The sequence below is a fragment of the Gossypium hirsutum genome, chromosome D13 (assembly GCF_007990345.1).
Source record: "Gossypium hirsutum isolate 1008001.06 chromosome D13, Gossypium_hirsutum_v2.1, whole genome shotgun sequence".
Classification (NCBI taxonomy): domain Eukaryota; kingdom Viridiplantae; phylum Streptophyta; class Magnoliopsida; order Malvales; family Malvaceae; genus Gossypium; species Gossypium hirsutum.
The window spans coordinates 14,322,593-14,327,764 of NC_053449.1; the positions used below are offsets into that span (position 1 = coordinate 14,322,593).

Genomic DNA, 5,172 nt, shown 5'->3' on the forward strand with positions numbered 1-5,172 from the left:
CACATATCTTAACGCGGATGAAAATTTAACAAAACTCATTCAAAATTTTCATAAAAAATCCATTCAAATAGGACCTAATTCGTATGCGTAGAAATAAGTCCAACTTTCTATTTTTATCATTTTCGGCTTAAATTAAAACATTAAAATCATACAATTTTATTCAACCTTCGTTATCGTACAATATATCATCTCTGTTACATCATCCTACATTATCAGATTGACCTACTTAAAAAAATACATGATAAATTGTTTTATATAATAATCAAGATACCATGTTATCTGCTATCTATAGTTTGGGTTTTATATTGAAAATAATAATGGCCAACATCTTGTTACATAGTGACTGTTCCAATTTCCATTAGTTTTCATTGATAATAATGTATGCATGAACACAAGAAGTTGATAGACTCTTGAAAAGTCACCTTATACAATTATCTAAACCCAATATTAAGGTAACATGTAAAAAGTTTATATTGACGTCCACCCTAAAGTTTATATAAAGTTGGACCAGATCAAATAATTTATTTTTTATTCTTTCATACCATTCGTGGCTTATGTAATGAAAATGATTTATTCCACTTACAAAATTGTTATAAAAGGTTGGCTCAGCCTACCATTAGAAGCATGTAGAAAACCAAGCATTGCAGAACTCTCTCTCTCTCTCTCTCTTCATTCTAAAATCTTTTCACCATATACTTCCATAAAAGTTTTCCTTGTACAATATAAAGTGAAACTACTTTCGTTTTATTTACAAAATATGGAGGTGTAGATTGTATTACTGGCAGTAATATGTACCAGTTGGTTATCCATGGATGAAAAACGACCCCGCATCACTACCATACAAAATGAAAGTAGAGATGTGAGATTCACCACAGAAGGTGCCAATAGAGTATCATATTAAATAGTTATTAACAAACTGTATGATGCATTGACAAAGCTTACAGACAAAAGCGAAGTTATACCAGTGTTGCCATCTTTGTTACCGGAGCCTGATGATCACTAACAATATGTTCTGGTGGAACTCTTAAATGAGTACTAATCCGTCAAATTAGACTTAAATGTTAGCCATGTGTATATCTTGGGTTATCATCCAGTTGATAGTGATACTTCTTTCTTTTTTGATAGTGTTGAGGAGGATGTACGTAATGCTTTATTTCTAGACAACATTGTAAGAAGATTAATTTCATTTGGTTATCCAGATTTTTCAATGTGATTGTTTGGCTTTGGATAAGGCATTATTTTTCTCTATGTATTCCTTCAACAAGTTTTCTAAGGCATTGGAAGGTTCAACTTAAGTTGGTTTCTGAATTTGTTGGGTAAATCTAGATGTTTGGGTTGATCTGCGTTGTGCATAAGTGTTACTGGGTCCAAGCCCTTAGTTACTCCAAGAAAAGTTTGGGCGGTTTCGCCAAGATGAGTTATAAAAATTGGATTGTAGTTATTGTCTTCCTCAATTCTAGTTCTGGTTACCCATGTAATAAACAAATTCTGAGTTTGGTGGGCATTCTTCAAACAAATTCCCTTCCTCACAATAAACACAGGCTACATTTTCGAATTGATTCGGTGGCTGAGTTACAAAATTATTAAACCCATTAGTAGTAAAGTTTTTAAGCATTAAGAGTATCGAAGATACTTGAGATGTGAGTGAAGTGAGAATGTCCAATTCATGTACTCATACGACACATTTTGAAGCTTCTCTATTGGTTGGCCACTGGTAATTGTTGATAGCAATTCTCTCAATGATTTCATAAGCCTCATTATAAGACTTAAAGAGGAAAGCACCATTGGAAAAACCGTCTACTACCATCCTCATGTGAACATTAAGACCATTATAGAAGGTCTCTAATTGGATGCAATGTGGGATTCCATGATGAGGGCACTTTCGTAGCAGTTCTTTAAATATTTTCCACACCTCATACAAGGATTTGTCATCTATTTGTTAGAAAGTAGTGATCTTATTCCACAACTTAGCATTCTTGCTAGGTGAGAAATATTTTATAAGGAATCATTCTGCTAATTCTTGCCATGTAGTGATGGAATCTGGTGGCAATGAGTTCAACCAGGCCTGAGCTCTATCCCTTAGTGAGTATGGGAACAATTTTAATCTTAATGCATCTTTGGGTACTCCGGCTAACTTGAAGGAATCACTCACCTCCATAAACAATTTGAGGTGAATGTGAGGATCTTCAATAGGCATTCCATTGAATTAACCCAATGTTTGAAGCATCTGGAACATGAATGGCTTCAGCTTGAATTTTTGTGCCTCAATTTCGTGTCTCCTAATACCCATATTTAGCTAATGAAACAATCGCACAGCATACTATCTTAAGGCTCTATCCCTATCATCAGCAACAATGATAGAATTTTGAGCATGATTTGCTCCATTTTCTCGATTCTGGTTTTAATTTTTGAAATTCATCTCTCCGGTCCTCTTTTGAGCTATTTGTTTTCTTTATTGCCAAAAAATCATTTCAATTTCAGGGTCTACCAGGAGTAAGTCGATAATTCGGTCAATACTTATAAAAAAACTTGAAATAATCACAGAAAAATTAAAATTAAATAGAAAAATAGACCAAAATGCAAAATTAACAATTTAAAAAATAATGTATTTAAAAACAATCCCCAGCAACAGCGCCAAAAATTTGGAACAACGGAAATGTGCAAGTGTACACAATCGTTTCAAGTAATAAAGTGACAAGAATATAGAGTTTTCGTACCCACAGGGATTGTGCAAGAAAATATTTACGAAATGTAAGAATTATACAAATTGACGAGGAAAAATATGTTGGTTTATAAGAGGTGATCTAAAACTAAAACTAATTTAACTAAGTGATTATCTAAGAAAATAAAATTCCAATGCATGATTTCTAAAAATGAGTTTAATGAATATGACATAAATGTGTTAGATCAATTTTATTCTTTAACTTAGAATTATTAAAACTATGTGTTGTTACAAATAATTTCACAGCTCAGTTACTTACTAAAACCCATTAATCTCTTGAATATATCTGTATGTCAATTCAAACAATTAATCAAATTTTTATAAGCAAGTATAAGATTAAGTGAGGTAACAATTTAATATCGTCGCGAATATATTTCTATATTGGAACAATTTAATCACAATAATCTTACAAGTTATGTAAGGCTAATGTATTGTTTAATATCGTCGCGAATTTAATCATCAACTACCTTAGAAGATTAAACATGCACCAACTATATATTGTGTCAATTAATTCAATTGTTACCTTACAATTAAAATGCAAGCATAACATAAACATGATTTTATTTAATTGAACAATTTACTTAAGCCTAACAACAACACAAACACATTTTTAAGAATCTAAGTGGAAGAAATGCAATTAATCTAATACGAAATAAATTTAAGTCATTTTAATTAATTGAAGAACAATAACACAAATATTCATGTTCATGATCACAACATAAACGGGGGAAAAAATAAAGATAAGGGACCTAGAAAACAAACCTGATGTTTCTCCGAAGCCAAACTAGTGCGCTCCTCTCTTCTCCGCTCGTTCTTTTGATCCAAGACCTTCACAAACACTTGAATGCTACTACTCCAAGGGGCCTGCTAGTTCTTTTTCAATAGGGAAAATTAACAAGAGAAGGAAGACAAAGAAAATAGGAAAATAAAATAAAGGAATGGAAAAGAGAAGTGGAGAATGATGTATGAAGTGAGGGATGCAAAATGAGGAAGTGATTGGGGCTTTTTATAGTGGGAGATGGAAGCTAAAAGTAGCAGTCAATCCCCTTTCCCATGGTCGGCCATGCTAGGTGGAAGGAATGGTTGACTCAAATTTGTTATTTTTAGCTTGTGGCTAAAAATAGAAGGCATGAAAAGGAGAGGGGTTTGAATGGCATTTAAGAGGAGTTCAATGGCTGTTTTGCAAGTTTAAAAATCAGCTAAAATAAGCTGATTGTGTAACAACCCGGTTTTTGACCCTAATCGGAATAGTGATTTCGGGACCACGAATTTGAATTAGAAAAATATTATTAATATTATTTTGTGTGTTTATTTTGTGTGCATTTGATTGTGTGAAATTTTCGTGTTTTAATTTCGTCGTTTAAATGTTCGATTTAATAAAAGGGCTTAATTGCGTAAAATGAAAATTTAGGGGTTAATTATAAAAGCACCTAATTGTTGTTGCCTTTATAATTTAGAGGTTTTATTATGCAATTAGTCCACTATGTAAGTTAGTGGGTGGCAAAGGACTAATGTAACCTTATTATATATGTTATATATATATGTAAAGGTTAATATAGTAAATTAAAAATAAGGCTAATATATGTTTAATATAACAAATTTTAAATGTCATGTTCTTCATCTTGGCCGAATATAGAAAAGAAAAAGAAAAGAAAAGAGAACAACAAGGTTCGGCTATCTCTAGGTCTAATTAAGGTATGTTTTTGCTTCGGTTTTTGATGATTTTTACGTTTTTGATATCGTTGCTTTGAATACTACCCGACCCATGCTTGAATTTCTGATTTTGATGAATATTTTGAGTTATGCCATTGATGAATATTTGTGTTTTGTGATGTTTGATGATGAATAATGAAAGATATGTCTTAGATTAACATGTTTTGTCTTGGGATTTTTGATGAATTTGAGTATTTCGGGTTAAATTGTGAAAATAAATTTTTGAGGGACTAAAGTGTGAAATAAATGCAATGTGTGGACTTGTATGAGAACCATGAATATTTGGCTCTTGTGTGGTATGGGCAAATTTTGTGTATTTTGTGTTTTGTGCAAAAAGGACTAAATTGCAAAAAGTGCAAAATGTTAGGGGCAAAATGGTAATTTTCCCATTTATGTATTTTTGAACTTAATTGAATGTTTTGATGAATAAAAAGGTTAAATTTGATTATGTTTAGATAAAGAAACGAAGAAAACGAATTTGGATCGGGGAAAAACGAAAGTAATCGAATAGTCGATCGTGTCCGCTGATATCCGAGGTAAGTCAATTAGCAATTTGAGGTTATTAAATCAGTATATATGCATGTATATCTATAGTAATTTGGTGAGCTGAAATTGAAAGTATATGGATTGAATTTTGTTTAAGTATGAATGATATAAATATATATATGTATCATGTTCCAAAATATATATATGTATAAATACTTGTTTTTAATCAAAGGTATTTATATATATAATTT

At 31.5% G+C, this 5,172-nt stretch overlaps 1 non-coding gene across 1 annotated transcript; it reads left to right on the plus strand.

The window, feature by feature from the left end:
* The first annotated feature begins 1,862 nt into the window (after nucleotides 1-1,862).
* On the plus strand, nucleotides 1,863-1,969 carry LOC121226019 (small nucleolar RNA R71). The gene has a single exon (XR_005923919.1). It is a non-coding gene; the product is annotated as a small nucleolar RNA R71 (small nucleolar RNA).
* Nucleotides 1,970-5,172: the final 3,203 nt, after the last annotated feature.